Source organism: Oncorhynchus kisutch, linkage group LG18 (assembly GCF_002021735.2).
Source record: "Oncorhynchus kisutch isolate 150728-3 linkage group LG18, Okis_V2, whole genome shotgun sequence".
Lineage (NCBI taxonomy): Eukaryota > Metazoa > Chordata > Actinopteri > Salmoniformes > Salmonidae > Oncorhynchus > Oncorhynchus kisutch.
This window is the reverse complement of record NC_034191.2, coordinates 83,922,779-83,942,118: the sequence shown is the minus strand read 5'-3', so window position 1 is coordinate 83,942,118 and position 19,340 is coordinate 83,922,779.

The window sequence follows — 19,340 nt, the reverse complement described above, 5'->3', positions numbered from 1 at the left end:
AAGAATGGTCCACCACCCAAATGACGTCCAGCCAACTTGATATAACTGAGGGAAGCGTTGTAGTCAACATGGGCCAGCATCCCTGTTGTACGCTTTGGACACCGTGTAGAGTCCACATGGGCCAGCATCCCTGTGGAACGCTTTCAACACCTTGTAGAGTCAACATGGCCCAGCATCCCTGTGGAACGCTTTCAACACCGTGTAGAGTCCACATGGGCCAGCATCCCTGTGGAACGCTTTCAACACCGTGTAGAGTCAACATGGGCCAGCATCCCTGTGGAACGCTTTCAACACCTTGTAGAGTCCACATGGGCCAGCATCCCTGTGGAACACTTTCAACACCGTGTAGAGTCCACATGGGCCAGCATCCCTGTGGAACGCTTTCAACACCTTGTAGAGTCCACATGGGCCAGCATCCCTGTGGAACGCTTTCAACACCGTGTAGATTCAACATGGGCCAGCATCCCTGTGGAACGCTTTCAACACCTTGTAAAGTCCACATGGGCCAGCATCCCTGTGGAACGCTTTCAACACCGTGTAGAGTCCACATGGGCCAGCATCCCTGTGGAACGCTTTCAACACCTTGTAGAGTCCACATGGGCCAGCATCCCTGTGGAACGCTTTCAACACCGTGTAGAGTCCACATGAGCCAGCATCCCTGTGGAACGCTTTCAACACCTTGTAGAGTCCACATGGGCCAGCATCCCTGTGGAACGCTTTCAACACCTTGTAGAGTCCACATGGGCCAGCATCCCTGTGGAACGCTTTCAAAACCGCGTAGAGTCAACATGGAACAGCATCCCTGTGGAACGCTTTCAACACCGTGTAGAGTCCACATGGGCTAGCATCCCTGTGGAACGCTTTCAACACCGTGTAGAGTCCACATGGGCCAGCATCCCTGTGGAACGCTTTCAACACCGTGTAGAGTCCACATGGGCCAGCATCCCTGTGGAACGCTTTCAACACCGTGTAGAGTCCACATGGGCCAGCATCCCTGTGGAACGCTTTCAACACCGTGTAGAGTCCACATGGGCCAGCATCCCTGTGGAACGCTTTCAACACCGTGTAGAGTCCACATGGGCCAGCATCCCTGTGGAACGCTTTCAACACCTTGTAGAGTCCACATGGGCCAGCATCCCTGTGGAACGCTTTCAACACCTTGTAGAGTCCACATGGGCCAGCATCCCTGTGGAACGCTTTCAACACCGTGTAGAGTCCACATGGGCCAGCATCCCTGTGGAACGCTTTCAACACCGTGTAGAGTCCACATGGGCCAGCATCCCTGTGGAACGCTTTCAACACCTTGTAGAGTCCACATGGGCCAGCATCCCTGTGGAACGCTTTCAACACCGTGTAGAGTCCACATGGGCCAGCATCCCTGTGGAACGCTTTCAACACCGTGTAGAGTCCACGCCCCCCGGCGAACTGAGGCTGTTCTGAGGGCAAAAGGGGAATACAACTCAATATTAATGTGTTGTACACACACCTTTAGTCAAACCTTGACTTTCCATCATAGGCTGAAGTTCAGACAATGTATCTTTCCCTAGAAAAATGACTTATTGTTGTAATTATTGTATCCACATAACTCAAATACAAGCTGCTCTGTAAAACATTACAACCACTCTATTTTTCCAAAGATAACCTCAAATGATGAAGTGTTCAGACGAATATGTTTTGGACGACCCAGGAACATGCCGCGTGTCAAATGTGTTGACAGCATATTTAAACGTTAAACGATTCTTTGTCTTCTCAGTTCAAAACTCATCTGTCCAGGTCCAGATTTAAACACTGTCTCCTGTTTCATCTGTTTTGTCTAATCCAGGCACAGATTAAAACATTCTCTCCTGTTGGGACAGCTGGAGAGCAGCTCGGGCAGTATAAAGGCTATAATCTGTGTAGAAAATCCTATTAATATCGCGTTGAGTTTAACACCCTTGCATTGTTAAAGAAACACACAGTCTGCAGCTTCACCTCAACACATTTAATTGCGGGTAGAGTAACCCTGTTAGACGGGTAGAGTAACCCTGTTAGACGGGTAGAGTAACCCTGTTAGACGGGTAGAGTAACCCTGTTAGACGGGTAGAGTAACCCTGTTAGACGGGTAGAGTAACCCTGTTAGACGGGTAGAGTAACCCTGTTAGATGGGTAGATGGCTGAGTAACCCTGTTAGATGGCTGAGTAACCCTGGTAGATGGCTGAGTAACCCTGTTAGATGGCTGAGTAACCCTGGTAGATGGCTGAGTAACCCTGTTAGACGGGTAGAGTAACCCTGTTAGACGGATAGATGGCTGAGTAACCCTGTTAGACAGGGTAGAGTAACCCTGTTAGACGGGTAGAGTAACCCTGTTAGACGGGTAGAGTAACCCTGTTAGACGGGTAGAGTAACCCTGTTAGACAGGTAGAGTAACCCTGTTAGACGGGTAGAGTAACCCTGTTAGACGGGTAGAGTAACCCTGTTAGACGGATAGATGGCTGAGTAACCCTGTTAGACAGGTAGAGTAACCCTGTTAGACGGGTAGAGTAACCCTGTTAGACGGGTAGAGTAACCCTGTTAGACGGGTAGAGTAACCCTGTTAGACAGGTAGAGTAACCCTGTTAGACGGGTAGAGTAACCCTGTTAGACGGGTAGAGTAACCCTGTTAGACGGGTAGAGTAACCCTGTTAGACGGGTAGAGTAACCCTGTTAGACGGGTAGAGTAACCCTGTTAGACGGGTAGAGTAACCCTGTTAGACGGGTAGAGTAACCCTGTTAGACGGGTAGAGTAACCCTGTTAGATGGGTAGATGGCTGAGTAACCCTGTTAGATGGCTGAGTAACCCTGGTAGATGGCTGAGTAACCCTGTTAGATGGCTGAGTAACCCTGGTAGATGGCTGAGTAACCCTGTTAGACGGGTAGAGTAACCCTGTTAGACGGGTAGATGGCTGAGTAACCCTGTTAGACAGGTAGAGTAACCCTGTTAGACGGGTAGAGTAACCCTGTTAGACGGGTAGAGTAACCCTGTTAGACGGGTAGAGTAACCCTGTTAGACAGGTAGAGTAACCCTGTTAGACGGGTAGAGTAACCCTGTTAGACGGGGAGAGTAACCCTGTTAGACGGGTAGAGTAACCCTGTTAGACGGGTAGAGTAACCCTGTTAGACGGGTAGAGTAACCCTGTTAGACGGGTAGAGTAACCCTGTTAGACGGGTAGAGAAACCCTGTTAGATGGGTAGATGGCTGAGTAACCCTGTTAGATGGCTGAGTAACCCTGGTAGATGGCTGAGTAACCCTGTTAGATGGCTGAGTAACCCTGGTAGATGCCTGAGTAACCCTGTTAGACGGGTAGAGTAACCCTGTTAGACAGGTAGATGGCTGAGTAACCCTGTTAGATGGCTGAGTAACCCTGGTAGATGGCTGAGTAACCCTGTTAGATGGCTGAGTAACCCTGTTAGACGGGTAGAGTAACCCTGTTAGACGGGTAGAGTAACACTGGTAGATGGCTGAGTAACCCTGTTAGATGGCTGAGTAACCCTGTTAGATGGGTAGAGTAACCCTGTTAGACAGGTAGAGTAACCCTGTTAGACGGGTAGAGTAACCCTGTTAGACGGGTAGAGTAACCCTGTTAGACGGGTAGAGTAACCCTGTTAGACGGGTAGAGTAACCCTGTTAGACGGGTAGAGTAACCCTGTTAGACGGGTAGAGTAACCCTGTTAGACGGGTAGAGTAACCCTGTTAGACAGGTAGAGTAACCCTGTTAGACGGGTAGAGTAACCCTGTTAGACGGGTAGAGTAACCCTGTTAGACAGGTAGAGTAACCCTGTTAGACGGGTAGAGTAACCCTGTTAGACGGGTAGAGTAACCCTGTTAGACGGGTAGAGTAACCCTGTTAGACGGGTAGAGTAACCCTGTTAGACGGGTAGAGTAACCCTGTTAGACGGGTAGAGTAACCCTGTTAGACAGGTAGAGTAACCCTGTTAGACGGGTAGAGTAACCCTGTTAGACGGGTAGAGTAACCCTGTTAGACGGGTAGATTAACCCTGTTAGACGGGTAGATGTCTGAGTAACCCTGTTAGACGGGTAGATTAACCCTGTTAGACGGGTAGAGTAACCCTGTTAGACGGGTAGATGGCTGAGTAACCCTGTTAGACAGGTAGATGGCTGAGTAACCCTGTTAGACGCGTAGAGTAACCCTGTTAGACGGGTAGATGGCTGAGTAACCCTGTTAGACGGGTAGAGTAACCCAGTTAGACGGGTAGATGGCTGAGTAACCCTGTTAGACAGGTAGATGGCTGAGTAACCCTGTTAGACGGGTAGATGGCTGAGTAACCCTGTTAGACGGGTAGATGGCTGAGTAACCCTGTTAGACAGGTAGATGGCTGAGTAACCCCGTTAGACGGGTAGAGTAACCCTGTTAGACGGGTAGATGGCTGAGTAACCCTGTTAGACGGGTAGATGGCTGAGTAACCCTGTTAGACGGGTAGAGTAACCCTGTTAGACGGGTAGATGGCTGAGTAACCCTGTTAGACGGATAGAGTAACCCTGTTAGACGGGTAGAGTAAGCCTGTTAGACGGGTAGATGGCTGAGTAACCCTGTTAGACGGGTAGAGTAACCCTGTTAGACAGGTAGATGGCTGAGTAACCCTGTTAGACGGGTAGAGTAACCCTGTTAGACGGGTAGATGGCTGAGTAACCCTGTTAGACGGGTAGATGGCTGAGTAACCCTGTTAGATGGCTGAGTAACCCTGTTAGACAGGTAGATGGCTGAGTAACCCTGTTAGACGGGTAGAGTAACCCTGTTAGACGGGTAGATGACTGAGTAACCCTGTTAGACGGGTAGATGGCTGAGTAACCCTGTTAGACGGGTAGATGGCTGAGTAACCCTGTTAGATGGCTGAGTAACCATGTTAGACGGGTAGATGGCTGAGTAACCCTGTTAGACTGGTAGATGGCTGAGTAACCCTGTTAGACAGGTAGATGGCTGAGTAACCCTGTTAGACAGGTAGAGTAACCCTGTTGGACAGGTAGATGGCTGAGTAACCCTGTTAGATGGCTGAGTAACCATGTTAGACGGGTAGATGGCTGAGTAACCCTGTTAGACTGGTAGATGGCTGAGTAACCCTGTTAGACAGGTAGATGGCTGAGTAACCCTGTTAGACAGGTAGAGTAACCCTGTTGGACAGGTAGATGGCTGAGTAACCCTGTTAGATGGGTAGAGTAACCCTGTTAGACAGGTAGATGGCAGAGTAACCCTGTTAGACGGGTAGATGGCTGAGTAACCCTGTTAGACGGGTAGAGTAACCCTGTTAGACAGGTAGATGGCTGAGTAACCCTGTTAGACGTGTAGATGGCTGAGTAACCCTGTTAGACAGGTAGATGGCTGAGTACCCCTGTTAGACGGGTAGATGGCTGAGTAACCCTGTTAGACGGGTAGATGGCTGAGTAACCCTGTTAGACGGATAGATGGCTGAGTAACCCTGTTAGACAGGTAGATGGCTGAGTAACCCTGTTAGACGGGTAGAGTAACCCTGTTAGACGGTTAGATGGCTGAGTAACCCTGTTAGACGGGTAGAGTAACCCTGTTAGACGGGTAGATGGCTGAGTAACCCTGTTAGACGGGTAGAGTAACCCTGTTAGACGGGTAGATGGCTGAGTAACCCTGTTAGACGGATAGAGTAACCCTGTTAGAAGGGTAGAGTAAGCCTTTTAGACGGGTAGATGGCTGAGTAACCCTGTTAGATGGGTAGTGTAACTCTGTTAGACAGGTAGAGTAACCCTGTTAGACGGGAAGATGGGTGAGTAACCCTGTTAGACAGGTAGATGGCTGAGTAACCCTGTTAGACGGGTAGAGTAACCCTGTTAGACGGGTAGATGGCTGAGTAACCCTGTTAGACGGGTAGATGGCTGAGTAACCCTGTTAGACGGGTAGATGGCTGAGTAACCCTGTTAGATGGCTGAGTAACCCTGTTAGAAGGGTAGATTGCTGAGTAACCCTGTTAGACGGGTAGATGGCTGAGTAACCCTGTTAGACAGGTAGAGTAACCCTGTTGGACGGGTAGATGGCTGAGTAACCCTGTTAGATGGGTAGATGGCTGAGTAACCCTGTTAGACGGGTAGATGGCTGAGTAACCCTGTTAGACGGGTAGATGGCTGAGTAACCCTGTTAGATGGGTAGAGTAACCCTGTTAGACAGGTAGATGGCTGAGTAACCCTGTTAGACGGGTAGATGGCTGAGTAACCCTGTTAGACGGGTAGATGGCTGAGTACCCCTGTTAGACGGGTAGATGGCTGAGTAACCCTGTTAGACGGGTAGATGGCTGAGTAACCCTGTTAGACGGGTAGATGGCTGAGTAACCCTGTTAGACAGGTAGATGGCTGAGTAACCCTGTTAGACGTGTAGATGGCTGAGTAACCCTGTTAGACAGGTAGATGGCTGAGTACCCCTGTTAGACGGGTAGATGGCTGAGTAACCCTGTTAGACGGGTAGATGGCTGAGTAACCCTGTTAGACGGGTAGATGGCTGAGTAACCCTGTTAGACAGGTAGATGGCTGAGTAACTCTGTTAGACGGGTAGAGTAACCCTGTTAGATGGGTAGATGGCTGAGTAACCCTGTTAGACGGATAGAGTAACCCTGTTAGACGGGTAGAGTAAGCCTGTTAAACGGGTAGATGGCTGAGTAACCCTGTTAGACGGGTAGTGTAACTCTGTTAGACGGGTAGAGTAACCCTGTTAGACGGGAAGATGGCTGAGTAACCCTGTTAGACAGGTAGATGGCTGAGTAACTCTGTTAGACGGGTAGAGTAACCCTGTTAGATGGGTAGATGGCTGAGTAACCCTGTTACACGGGTAGAGTAACCCTTTTACACGTGTAGATGGCTGAGTAACCCTGTTAGACAGGTAGATGGCTGAGTACCCCTGTTAGACGGGTAGATGGCTGAGTAACCCTGTTAGACAGGTAGATGGCTGAGTAACCCTGTTAGATGGCTGAGTAACCCTGTTAGAAGGGTAGATTGCTGAGTAACCCTGTTACACGGGTAGAGTAACCCTGTTAGACGGGTAGATGGCTGAGTAACCCTGTTAGACGGGTAGATGGCTGAGTAACCCTGTTAGACGGGTAGATGGCTGAGTAACCCTGTTAGATGGCTGAGTAACCCTGTTAGAAGGGTAGATTGCTGAGTAACCCTGTTAGACAGGTAGATGGCTGAGTAATCCTGTTAGACAGGTAGAGTAACCCTGTTGGACGGGTAGATGGCTGAGTAACCCTGTTAGACGGGTAGATGGCTGAGTAACCCTGTTAGACGGGTAGATGGCTGAGTAACCCTGTTAGACGGGTAGATGGCTGAGTAACCCTGTTAGATGGGTAGAGTAACCCTGTTAGACAGGTAGATGGCTGAGTAACCCTGTTAGACGGGTAGATGGCTGAGTAACCCTGTTAGACGGGTAGAGTAACCCTGTTAGACAGGTAGATGGCTGAGTAACCCTGTTAGACGTGTAGATGGCTGAGTAACCCTGTTAGACGGGCCGATGGCTGAGTAACCCTGTTAGACAGGTATATGGCTGAGTAACCCTGTTAGACGGGTAGATGGCTGAGTAACCCTGTTAGACAGGTAGATGGCTGAGTAACCCTGTTAGATGGATAGAGTAACCCTGTTAGACGGGTAGAGTAAGCCTGTTAGACGGGTAGATGGCTGAGTAACCCTGTTAGACGGGTAGTGTAACTCTGTTAGACGGGTAGAGTAACCCTGTTAGACGGGAAGATGGCTGAGTAACCCTGTTAGACAGGTAGATGGCTGAGTAACTCTGTTAGACGGGTAGAGTAACCCTGTTAGATGGGTAGATGGCTGAGTAACCCTGTTAGACGGGTAGAGTAACCATGTTAGACGGGTAGATGGCTGAGTAACCCTCATAGACGGGTAGATGGCTGAGTAACCCTGTTAGACGGGTAGATGGCTGAGTAACCCTGTTAGATGTCTGAGTAACCCTGTTAGAAGGGTAGATTGCTGAGTAACCCTGTTAGATGGCTGAGTAACCCTGTTAGATGGGTAGAGTAACCCTGTTAGACGGGTAGATGGCTGAGTAACCCTGTTAGACGGGTAGAGTAACCCTGTTAGACAGGTAGAGTAACCCTGTTAGACGGGTAGAGTAACCCTGTTAGACGGGTAGAGTAACCCTGTTAGACGGGTAGAGTAACCCTGTTAGACCGGTAGAGTAACCCTGTTAGACGGGTAGAGTAACCCTGTTAGACGGGTAGAGTAACCCTGTTAGACAGGTAGATGGCTGAGTAACCCTGTTAGACGGGTAGATGGCTGAGTAACCCTGTTAGACAGGTAGATGGCTGAGTAACCCTGTTAGACGGGTAGATGGCTGAGTAACCCTGTTAGACGGGTAGATGGCTGAGTAACCCTGTTAGACAGGTAGATGGCTGAGTAACCCCGTTAGACGGGTAGAGTAACCCTGTTAGACGGGTAGATGGCTGAGTAACCCTGTTAGACGGGTAGATGGCTGAGTAACCCTGTTAGACGGGTAGAGTAACCCTGTTAGACGGGTAGATGGCTGAGTAACCCTGTTAGACGGATAGAGTAACCCTGTTAGACGGGTAGAGTAAGCCTGTTAGACGGGTAGATGGCTGAGTAACCCTGTTAGACGGGTAGAGTAACCCTGTTAGACAGGTAGATGGCTGAGTAACCCTGTTAGACGGGTAGAGTAACCCTGTTAGACGGGTAGATGGCTGAGTAACCCTGTTAGACGGGTAGATGGCTGAGTAACCCTGTTAGATGGCTGAGTAACCCTGTTAGACAGGTAGATGGCTGAGTAACCCTGTTAGACGGGTAGAGTAACCCTGTTAGACGGGTAGATGACTGAGTAACCCTGTTAGACGGGTAGATGGCTGAGTAACCCTGTTAGACGGGTAGATGGCTGAGTAACCCTGTTAGATGGCTGAGTAACCATGTTAGACGGGTAGATGGCTGAGTAACCCTGTTAGACTGGTAGATGGCTGAGTAACCCTGTTAGACAGGTAGATGGCTGAGTAACCCTGTTAGACAGGTAGAGTAACCCTGTTGGACAGGTAGATGGCTGAGTAACCCTGTTAGATGGCTGAGTAACCATGTTAGACGGGTAGATGGCTGAGTAACCCTGTTAGACTGGTAGATGGCTGAGTAACCCTGTTAGACAGGTAGATGGCTGAGTAACCCTGTTAGACAGGTAGAGTAACCCTGTTGGACAGGTAGATGGCTGAGTAACCCTGTTAGATGGGTAGAGTAACCCTGTTAGACAGGTAGATGGCAGAGTAACCCTGTTAGACGGGTAGATGGCTGAGTAACCCTGTTAGACGGGTAGAGTAACCCTGTTAGACGTGTAGATGGCTGAGTAACCCTGTTAGACAGGTAGATGGCTGAGTACCCCTGTTAGACGGGTAGATGGCTGAGTAACCCTGTTAGACGGGTAGATGGCTGAGTAACCCTGTTAGACGGATAGATGGCTGAGTAACCCTGTTAGACAGGTAGATGGCTGAGTAACCCTGTTAGACGGGTAGAGTAACCCTGTTAGACGGTTAGATGGCTGAGTAACCCTGTTAGACGGGTAGAGTAACCCTGTTAGACGGGTAGATGGCTGAGTAACCCTGTTAGACGGGTAGAGTAACCCTGTTAGACGGGTAGATGGCTGAGTAACCCTGTTAGACGGGTAGATGGCTGAGTAACCCTGTTAGATGGCTGAGTAACCCTGTTAGAAGGGTAGATTGCTGAGTAACCCTGTTAGACGGGTAGAGTAACCCTGTTGGACGGGTAGATGGCTGAGTAACCCTGTTAGATGGGTAGATGGCTGAGTAACCCTGTTAGACGGGTAGATGGCTGAGTAACCCTGTTAGACGGGTAGATGGCTGAGTACCCTGTTAGATGGGTAGAGTAACCCTGTTAGACAGGTAGATGGCTGAGTAACCCTGTTAGACGGGTAGATGGCTGAGTAACCCTGTTAGACGGGTAGATGGCTGAGTACCCCTGTTAGACGGGTAGATGGCTGAGTAACCCTGTTAGACGGGTAGATGGCTGAGTAACCCTGTTAGACGGGTAGATGGCTGAGTAACCCTGTTAGACAGGTAGATGGCTGAGTAACCCTGTTAGACGTGTAGATGGCTGAGTAACCCTGTTAGACAGGTAGATGGCTGAGTACCCCTGTTAGACGGGTAGATGGCTGAGTAACCCTGTTAGACGGGTAGATGGCTGAGTAACCCTGTTAGACGGGTAGATGGCTGAGTAACCCTGTTAGACAGGTAGATGGCTGAGTAACTCTGTTAGACGGGTAGAGTAACCCTGTTAGATGGGTAGATGGCTGAGTAACCCTGTTAGACGGATAGAGTAACCCTGTTAGACGGGTAGAGTAAGCCTGTTAGACGGGTAGATGGCTGAGTAACCCTGTTAGACGGGTAGTGTAACTCTGTTAGACGGGTAGAGTAACCCTGTTAGACGGGAAGATGGCTGAGTAACCCTGTTAGACAGGTAGATGGCTGAGTAACTCTGTTAGACGGGTAGAGTAACCCTGTTAGATGGGTAGATGGCTGAGTAACCCTGTTACACGGGTAGAGTAACCCTTTTACACGTGTAGATGGCTGAGTAACCCTGTTAGACAGGTAGATGGCTGAGTACCCCTGTTAGACGGGTAGATGGCTGAGTAACCCTGTTAGACAGGTAGATGGCTGAGTAACCCTGTTAGATGGCTGAGTAACCCTGTTAGAAGGGTAGATTGCTGAGTAACCCTGTTACACGGGTAGAGTAACCCTGTTAGACGGGTAGATGGCTGAGTAACCCTGTTAGACGGGTAGATGGCTGAGTAACCCTGTTAGATGGCTGAGTAACCCTGTTAGAAGGGTAGATTGCTGAGTAACCCTGTTAGACGGGTAGATGGCTGAGTAACCCTGTTAGACAGGTAGATGGCTGAGTAATCCTGTTAGGACAGGTAGAGTAACCCTGTTGGACGGGTAGATGGCTGAGTAACCCTGTTAGACGGGTAGATGGCTAAGTAACCCTGTTAGACGGGTAGATGGCTGAGTAACCCTGTTAGATGGGTAGAGTAACCCTGTTAGACAGGTAGATGGCTGAGTAACCCTGTTAGACGGGTAGATGGCTGAGTAACCCTGTTAGACGGGTAGAGTAACCCTGTTAGACAGGTAGATGGCTGAGTAACCCTGTTAGACGTGTAGATGGCTGAGTAACCCTGTTAGACAGGTATATGGCTGAGTAACCCTGTTAGACGGGTAGATGGCTGAGTAACCCTGTTAGACAGGTAGATGGCTGAGTAACCCTGTTAGATGGATAGAGTAACCCTGTTAGACGGGTAGAGTAAGCCTGTTAGACGGGTAGATGGCTGAGTAACCCTGTTAGACGGGTAGTGTAACTCTGTTAGAGGGTAGAGTAACCCTGTTAGACGGGAAGATGGCTGAGTAACCCTGTTAGACAGGTAGATGGCTGAGTAACTCTGTTAGACGGGTAGAGTAACCCTGTTAGATGGGTAGATGGCTGAGTAACCCTGTTAGACGGGTAGAGTAACCCTGTTAGACGGGTAGATGGCTGAGTAACCCTGTTAGACGGGTAGATGGCTGAGTAACCCTGTTAGACGGGTAGATGGCTGAGTAACCCTGTTAGATGTCTGAGTAACCCTGTTAGAAGGGTAGATTGCTGAGAAACCCTGTTAGATGGCTGAGTAACCCTGTTAGATGGGTAGAGTAACCCTGTTAGACGGGTAGATGGCTGAGTAACCCTGTTAGACGGGTAGAGTAACCCTGTTAGACAGGTAGAGTAACCCTGTTAGACGGGTAGAGTAACCCTGTTAGACGGGTAGAGTAACCCTGTTAGACGGGTAGAGTAACCCTGTTAGACGGGTAGAGTAACCCTGTTAGACGGGTAGAGTAACCCTGTTAGACAGGTAGAGTAACCCTGTTAGACAGGGTAGAGTAACCCTGTTAGACGGGTAGAGTAACCCTGTTAGACGGGTAGATTAACCCTGTTAGACGGTAGATTAACCCTGTTAGACGTAGATGTCTGAGTAACCCTGTTAGACGGGTAGATTAACCCTGTTAGACGGGTAGAGTAACCCTGTTAGACGGGTAGATGGCTGAGTAACCCTGTTAGACAGGTAGATCGCTGAGTAACCCTGTTAGACGGGTAGAGTAACCCTGTTAGACGTGTAGATGGCTGAGTAACCCTGTTAGACAGGTAGATGGCTGAGTACCCCTGTTAGACGGGTAGATGGCTGAGTAACCCTGTTAGACGGGTAGATGGCTGAGTAACCCTGTTAGACGGGTAGATGGCTGAGTAACCCTGTTAGACAGGTAGATGGCTGAGTAACTCTGTTAGACGGGTAGAGTAACCCTGTTAGATGGGTAGATGGCTGAGTAACCCTGTTAGACGGATAGAGTAACCCTGTTAGACGGGTAGAGTAAGCCTGTTAGACGGGTAGATGGCTGAGTAACCCTGTTAGACGGGTAGTGTAACTCTGTTAGACGGGTAGAGTAACCCTGTTAGACGGGAAGATGGCTGAGTAACCCTGTTAGACAGGTAGATGGCTGAGTAACTCTGTTAGACGGGTAGAGTAACCCTGTTAGATGGGTAGATGGCTGAGTAACCCTGTTACACGGGTAGAGTAACCCTTTTACACGTGTAGATGGCTGAGTAACCCTGTTAGACAGGTAGATGGCTGAGTACCCCTGTTAGACGGGTAGATGGCTGAGTAACCCTGTTAGACAGGTAGATGGCTGAGTAACCCTGTTAGATGGCTGAGTAACCCTGTTAGAAGGGTAGATTGCTGAGTAACCCTGTTACACGGGTAGAGTAACCCTGTTAGACGGGTAGATGGCTGAGTAACCCTGTTAGACGGGTAGATGGCTGAGTAACCCTGTTAGACGGGTAGATGGCTGAGTAACCCTGTTAGATGGCTGAGTAACCCTGTTAGAAGGGTAGATTGCTGAGTAACCCTGTTAGACGGGTAGATGGCTGAGTAACCCTGTTAGACAGGTAGATGGCTGAGTAATCCTGTTAGACAGGTAGAGTAACCCTGTTGGACGGGTAGATGGCTGAGTAACCCTGTTAGACGGGTAGATGGCTGAGTAACCCTGTTAGACGGGTAGATGGCTGAGTAACCCTGTTAGACGGGTAGATGGCTGAGTAACCCTGTTAGATGGGTAGAGTAACCCTGTTAGACAGGTAGATGGCTGAGTAACCCTGTTAGACGGGTAGATGGCTGAGTAACCCTGTTAGACGGGTAGAGTAACCCTGTTAGACAGGTAGATGGCTGAGTAACCCTGTTAGACGTGTAGATGGCTGAGTAACCCTGTTAGACGGGCCGATGGCTGAGTAACCCTGTTAGACAGGTATATGGCTGAGTAACCCTGTTAGACGGGTAGATGGCTGAGTAACCCTGTTAGACAGGTAGATGGCTGAGTAACCCTGTTAGATGGATAGAGTAACCCTGTTAGACGGGTAGAGTAAGCCTGTTAGACGGGTAGATGGCTGAGTAACCCTGTTAGACGGGTAGTGTAACTCTGTTAGACGGGTAGAGTAACCCTGTTAGACGGGAAGATGGCTGAGTAACCCTGTTAGACAGGTAGATGGCTGAGTAACTCTGTTAGACGGGTAGAGTAACCCTGTTAGATGGGTAGATGGCTGAGTAACCCTGTTAGACGGGTAGAGTAACCCTGTTAGACGGGTAGATGGCTGAGTAACCCTGTTAGACGGGTAGATGGCTGAGTAACCCTGTTAGACGGGTAGATGGCTGAGTAACCCTGTTAGATGTCTGAGTAACCCTGTTAGAAGGGTAGATTGCTGAGTAACCCTGTTAGATGGCTGAGTAACCCTGTTAGATGGGTAGAGTAACCCTGTTAGACGGGTAGATGGCTGAGTAACCCTGTTAGACGGGTAGAGTAACCCTGTTAGACAGGTAGAGTAACCCTGTTAGACGGGTAGAGTAACCCTGTTAGACGGGTAGAGTAACCCTGTTAGACGGGTAGAGTAACCCTGTTAGACCGGTAGAGTAACCCTGTTAGACGGGTAGAGTAACCCTGTTAGACGGGTAGAGTAACCCTGTTAGACAGGTAGATGGCTGAGTAACCCTGTTAGACGGGTAGATGGCTGAGTAACCCTGTTAGACAGGTAGATGGCTGAGTAACCCTGTTAGACGGGTAGATGGCTGAGTAACCCTGTTAGACGGGTAGATGGCTGAGTAACCCTGTTAGACAGGTAGATGGCTGAGTAACCCCGTTAGACGGGTAGAGTAACCCTGTTAGACGGGTAGATGGCTGAGTAACCCTGTTAGACGGGTAGATGGCTGAGTAACCCTGTTAGACGGGTAGAGTAACCCTGTTAGACGGGTAGATGGCTGAGTAACCCTGTTAGACGGATAGAGTAACCCTGTTAGACGGGTAGAGTAAGCCTGTTAGACGGGTAGATGGCTGAGTAACCCTGCTAGACGGGTAGAGTAACCCTTTTAGACAGGTAGATGGCTGAGTAACCCTGTTAGACGGGTAGAGTAACCCTGTTAGACGGGTAGATGGCTGAGTAACCCTGTTAGACGGGTAGATGGCTGAGTAACCCTGTTAGATGGCTGAGTAACCCTGTTAGACAGGTAGATGGCTGAGTAACCCTGTTAGACGGGTAGAGTAACCCTGTTAGACGGGTAGATGACTGAGTAACCCTGTTAGACGGGTAGATGGCTGAGTAACCCTGTTAGACGGGTAGATGGCTGAGTAACCCTGTTAGATGGCTGAGTAACCATGTTAGACGGGTAGATGGCTGAGTAACCCTGTTAGACTGGTAGATGGCTGAGTAACCCTGTTAGACAGGTAGATGGCTGAGTAACCCTGTTAGACAGGTAGAGTAACCCTGTTGGACAGGTAGATGGCTGAGTAACCCTGTTAGATGGCTGAGTAACCATGTTAGACGGGTAGATGGCTGAGTAACCCTGTTAGACTGGTAGATGGCTGAGTAACCCTGTTAGACAGGTAGATGGCTGAGTAACCCTGTTAGACAGGTAGAGTAACCCTGTTGGACAGGTAGATGGCTGAGTAACCCTGTTAGATGGGTAGAGTAACCCTGTTAGACAGGTAGATGGCAGAGTAACCCTGTTAGACGGGTAGATGGCTGAGTAACCCTGTTAGACGGGTAGAGTAACCCTGTTAGACAGGTAGATGGCTGAGTAACCCTGTTAGACGTGTAGATGGCTGAGTAACCCTGTTAGACAGGTAGATGGCTGAGTACCCCTGTTAGACGGTAGATGGCTGAGTAACCCTGTTAGACGGGTAGATGGCTGAGTAACCCTGTTAGACGGATAGATGGCTGAGTAACCCTGTTAGACAGGTAGATGGCTGAGTAACCCTGTTAGACGGGTAGAGTAACCCTGTTAGACGGTTAGATGGCTGAGTAACCCTGTTAGACGGGTAGAGTAACCCTGTTAGACGTGTAGATGGCTGAGTAACCCTGTTAGACAGGTAGATGGCTGAGTACCCCTGTTAGACGGGTAGATGGCTGAGTAACCCTGTTAGACGGGTAGATGGCTGAGTAACCCTGTTAGACGGGTAGATGGCTGAGTAACCCTGTTAGACAGGTAGATGGCTGAGTAACTCTGTTAGACGGGTAGAGTAACCCTGTTAGATGGGTAGATGGCTGAGTAACCCTGTTAGACGGATAGAGTAACCCTGTTAGACGGGTAGAGTAAGCCTGTTAGACGGGTAGATGGCTGAGTAACCCTGTTAGACGGGTAGTGTAACTCTGTTAGACGGGTAGAGTAACCCTGTTAGACGGGAAGATGGCTGAGTAACCCTGTTAGACAGGTAGATGGCTGAGTAACTCTGTAGACGGGTAGAGTAACCCTGTTAGATGGGTAGATGGCTGAGTAACCCTGTTACACGGGTAGAGTAACCCTTTTACACGTGTAGATGGCTGAGTAACCCTGTTAGACAGGTAGATGGCTGAGTACCCCTGTTAGACGGGTAGATGGCTGAGTAACCCTGTTAGACAGGTAGATGGCTGAGTAACCCTGTTAGATGGCTGAGTAACCCTGTTAGAAGGGTAGATTGCTGAGTAACCCTGTTACACGGGTAGAGTAACCCTGTTAGACGGGTAGATGGCTGAGTAACCCTGTTAGACGGGTAGATGGCTGAGTAACCCTGTTAGACGGGTAGATGGCTGAGTAACCCTGTTAGATGGCTGAGTAACCCTGTTAGAAGGGTAGATTGCTGAGTAACCCTGTTAGACGGGTAGATGGCTGAGTAACCCTGTTAGACAGGTAGATGGCTGAGTAATCCTGTTAGACAGGTAGAGTAACCCTGTGGACGGGTAGATGGCTGAGTAACCCTGTTAGACGGGTAGATGGCTGAGTAACCCTGTTAGACGGGTAGATGGCTGAGTAACCTGTTAGACGGGTAGATGGCTGAGTAACCCTGTTAGATGGGTAGAGTAACCCTGTTAGACAGGTAGATGGCTGAGTAACCCTGTTAGACGGGTAGATGGCTGAGTAACCCTGTTAGACGGGTAGAGTAACCCTGTTAGACAGGTAGATGGCTGAGTAACCCTGTTAGACGTGTAGATGGCTGAGTAACCCTGTTAGACGGGCCGATGGCTGAGTAACCTGTTAGACAGGTATATGGCTGAGTAACCCTGTTAGACGGGTAGATGGCTGAGTAACCCTGTTAGACAGGTAGATGGCTGAGTAACCCTGTTAGATGGATAGAGTAACCCTGTTAGACGGGTAGAGTAAGCCTGTTAGACGGGTAGATGGCTGAGTAACCCTGTTAGACGGGTAGTGTAACTCTGTTAGACGGGTAGAGTAACCCTGTTAGACGGGAAGATGGCTGAGTAACCCTGTTAGACAGGTAGATGGCTGAGTAACTCTGTTAGACGGGTAGAGTAACCCTGTTAGATTGGGTAGATGGCTGAGTAACCCTGTTAGACGGGTAGAGTAACCCTGTTAGACGGGTAGATGGCTGAGTAACCCTGTTAGACGGGTAGATGGCTGAGTAACCCTGTTAGACGGGTAGATGGCTGAGTAACCCTGTTAGATGTCTGAGTAACCCTGTTAGAAGGGTAGATTGCTGAGTAACCCTGTTAGATGGCTGAGTAACCCTGTTAGATGGGTAGAGTAACCCTGTTAGACGGGTAGATGGCTGAGTAACCCTGTTAGACGGGTAGAGTAACCCTGTTAGACAGGTAGAGTAACCCTGTTAGACGGGTAGAGTAACCCTGTTAGACGGGTAGAGTAACCCTGTTAGACGGGTAGAGTAACCCTGTTAGACGGGTAGAGTAACCCTGTTAGACGGGTAGAGTAACCCTGTTAGACAGGTAGATGGCTGAGTAACCCTGTTAGACGGGTAGATGGCTGAGTAACCCTGTTAGACGGGTAGATGGCTGAGTAACCCTGTTAGACGGGTAGATGGCTGAGTAACCCTGTTAGACAGGTAGATGGCTGAGTAACCCCGTTAGACGGGTAGAGTAACCCTGTTAGACGGGTAGATGGCTGAGTAACCCTGTTAGACGGTAGATGGCTGAGTAACCCTGTTAGACGGGTAGAGTAACCCTGTTAGACGGGTAGATGGCTGAGTAACCCTGTTAGACGGATAGAGTAACCCTGTTAGACGGGTAGAGTAAGCCTGTTAGACGGGTAGATGGCTGAGTAACCCTGTTAGACGGGTAGAGTAACCCTGTTAGACAGGTAGATGGCTGAGTAACCCTGTTAGACGGGTAGAGTAACCCTGTTAGACGGGTAGATGGCTGAGTAACCCTGTTAGACGGGTAGATGGCTGAGTAACCCTGTTAGATGGCTGAGTAACCCTGTTAGACAGGTAGATGGCTGAGTAACCCTGTTAGACGGGTAGAGTAACCCTGTTAGACGGGTAGATGACTGAGTAACCCTGTTAGACGGGTAGATGGCTGAGTAACCCTGTTAGACGGGTAGATGGCTGAGTAACCCTGTTAGATGGCTGAGTAACCATGTTAGACGGGTAGATGGCTGAGTAACCCTGTTAGACTGGTAGATGGCTGAGTAACCCTGTTAGACAGGTAGATGGCTGAGTAACCCTGTTAGACGGGTAGATGGCTGATTAACCCTGTTAGACGGGTAGATGGCTGAGTAACCCTGTTAGACGGGTAGAGAGTAACCCTGTTAGACAGGTAGATGGCTGAGTAACCCTGTTAGACGTGTAGATGGCTGAGTAACCCTGTTAGACAGGTAGATGGCTGAGTACCCCTGTTAGACGGGTAGATGGCTGAGTAACCCTGTTAGACGGGTAGATGGCTGAGTAACCCTGTTAGACGGGTAGATGGCTGAGTAACCCTGTTAGACAGGTAGATGGCTGAGTAACCCTGTTAGACGGGTAGAGTAACCCTGTTAGACGGGTAGATGGCTGAGTAACCCTGTTAGACGGATAGAGTAACCCTGTTAGACGGGTAGAGTAAGCCTGTTAGACGGGTAGATGGCTGAGTAACCCTGTTAGACGGGTAGTGTAACCCTGTTAGACGGGTAGAGTAACCCTGTTAGACGGGAAGATGGCTGAGTAACCCTGTTAGACAGGTAGATGGCTGAGTAACCCTGTTAGACAGGTAGATGGCTGAGTAACTCTGTTAGACGGGTAGAGTAACCCTGTTAGATGGGTAGATGGCTGAGTAACCCTGTTAGACAGGTAGATGGCTGAGTAACCCTGTTAGACGGGTAGAGAGTAACCCTGTTAGACAGGTAGATGGCTGAGTAACCCTGTTAGATGGCTGAGTAACCCTGTTAGAAGGGTAGATGGCTGAGTAACCCTGTTAGACGGGTAGAGTAACCCTGTTAGACGGGTAGATGGCTGAGTAACCCTGTTAGACGGGTAGATGGCTGAGTAACCCTGTTAGACGGGTAGATGGCTGAGTAACCCTGTTAGATGGCTGAGTAACCCTGTTAGAAGGGTAGATTGCTGAGTAACCCTGTTAGACGGGTAGATGGCTGAGTAACCCTGTTAGACAGGTAGATGGCTGAGTAATCCTGTTAGACAGGTAGAGTAACCCTGTTAGACGGGTAGATGGCTGAGTAACCCTGTTAGACGGGTAGATGGCTGAGTAACCCTGTTAGACGGGTAGATGGCTGAGTAACCCTGTTAGACGGGTAGATGGCTGAGTAACCCTGTTAGATGGTAGATAGAGTAACCCTGTTAGACAGGTAGATGGCTGAGTAACCCTGTTAGACGGGTAGATGGCTGAGTAACCCTGTTAGACGGGTAGAGTAACCCTGTTAGACAGGTAGATGGCTGAGTAACCCTGTTAGACGGGTAGATGGCTGAGTAACCCTGTTAGACGGGCCGATGGCTGAGTAACCCTGTTAGACAGGTATATGGCTGAGTAACCCTGTTA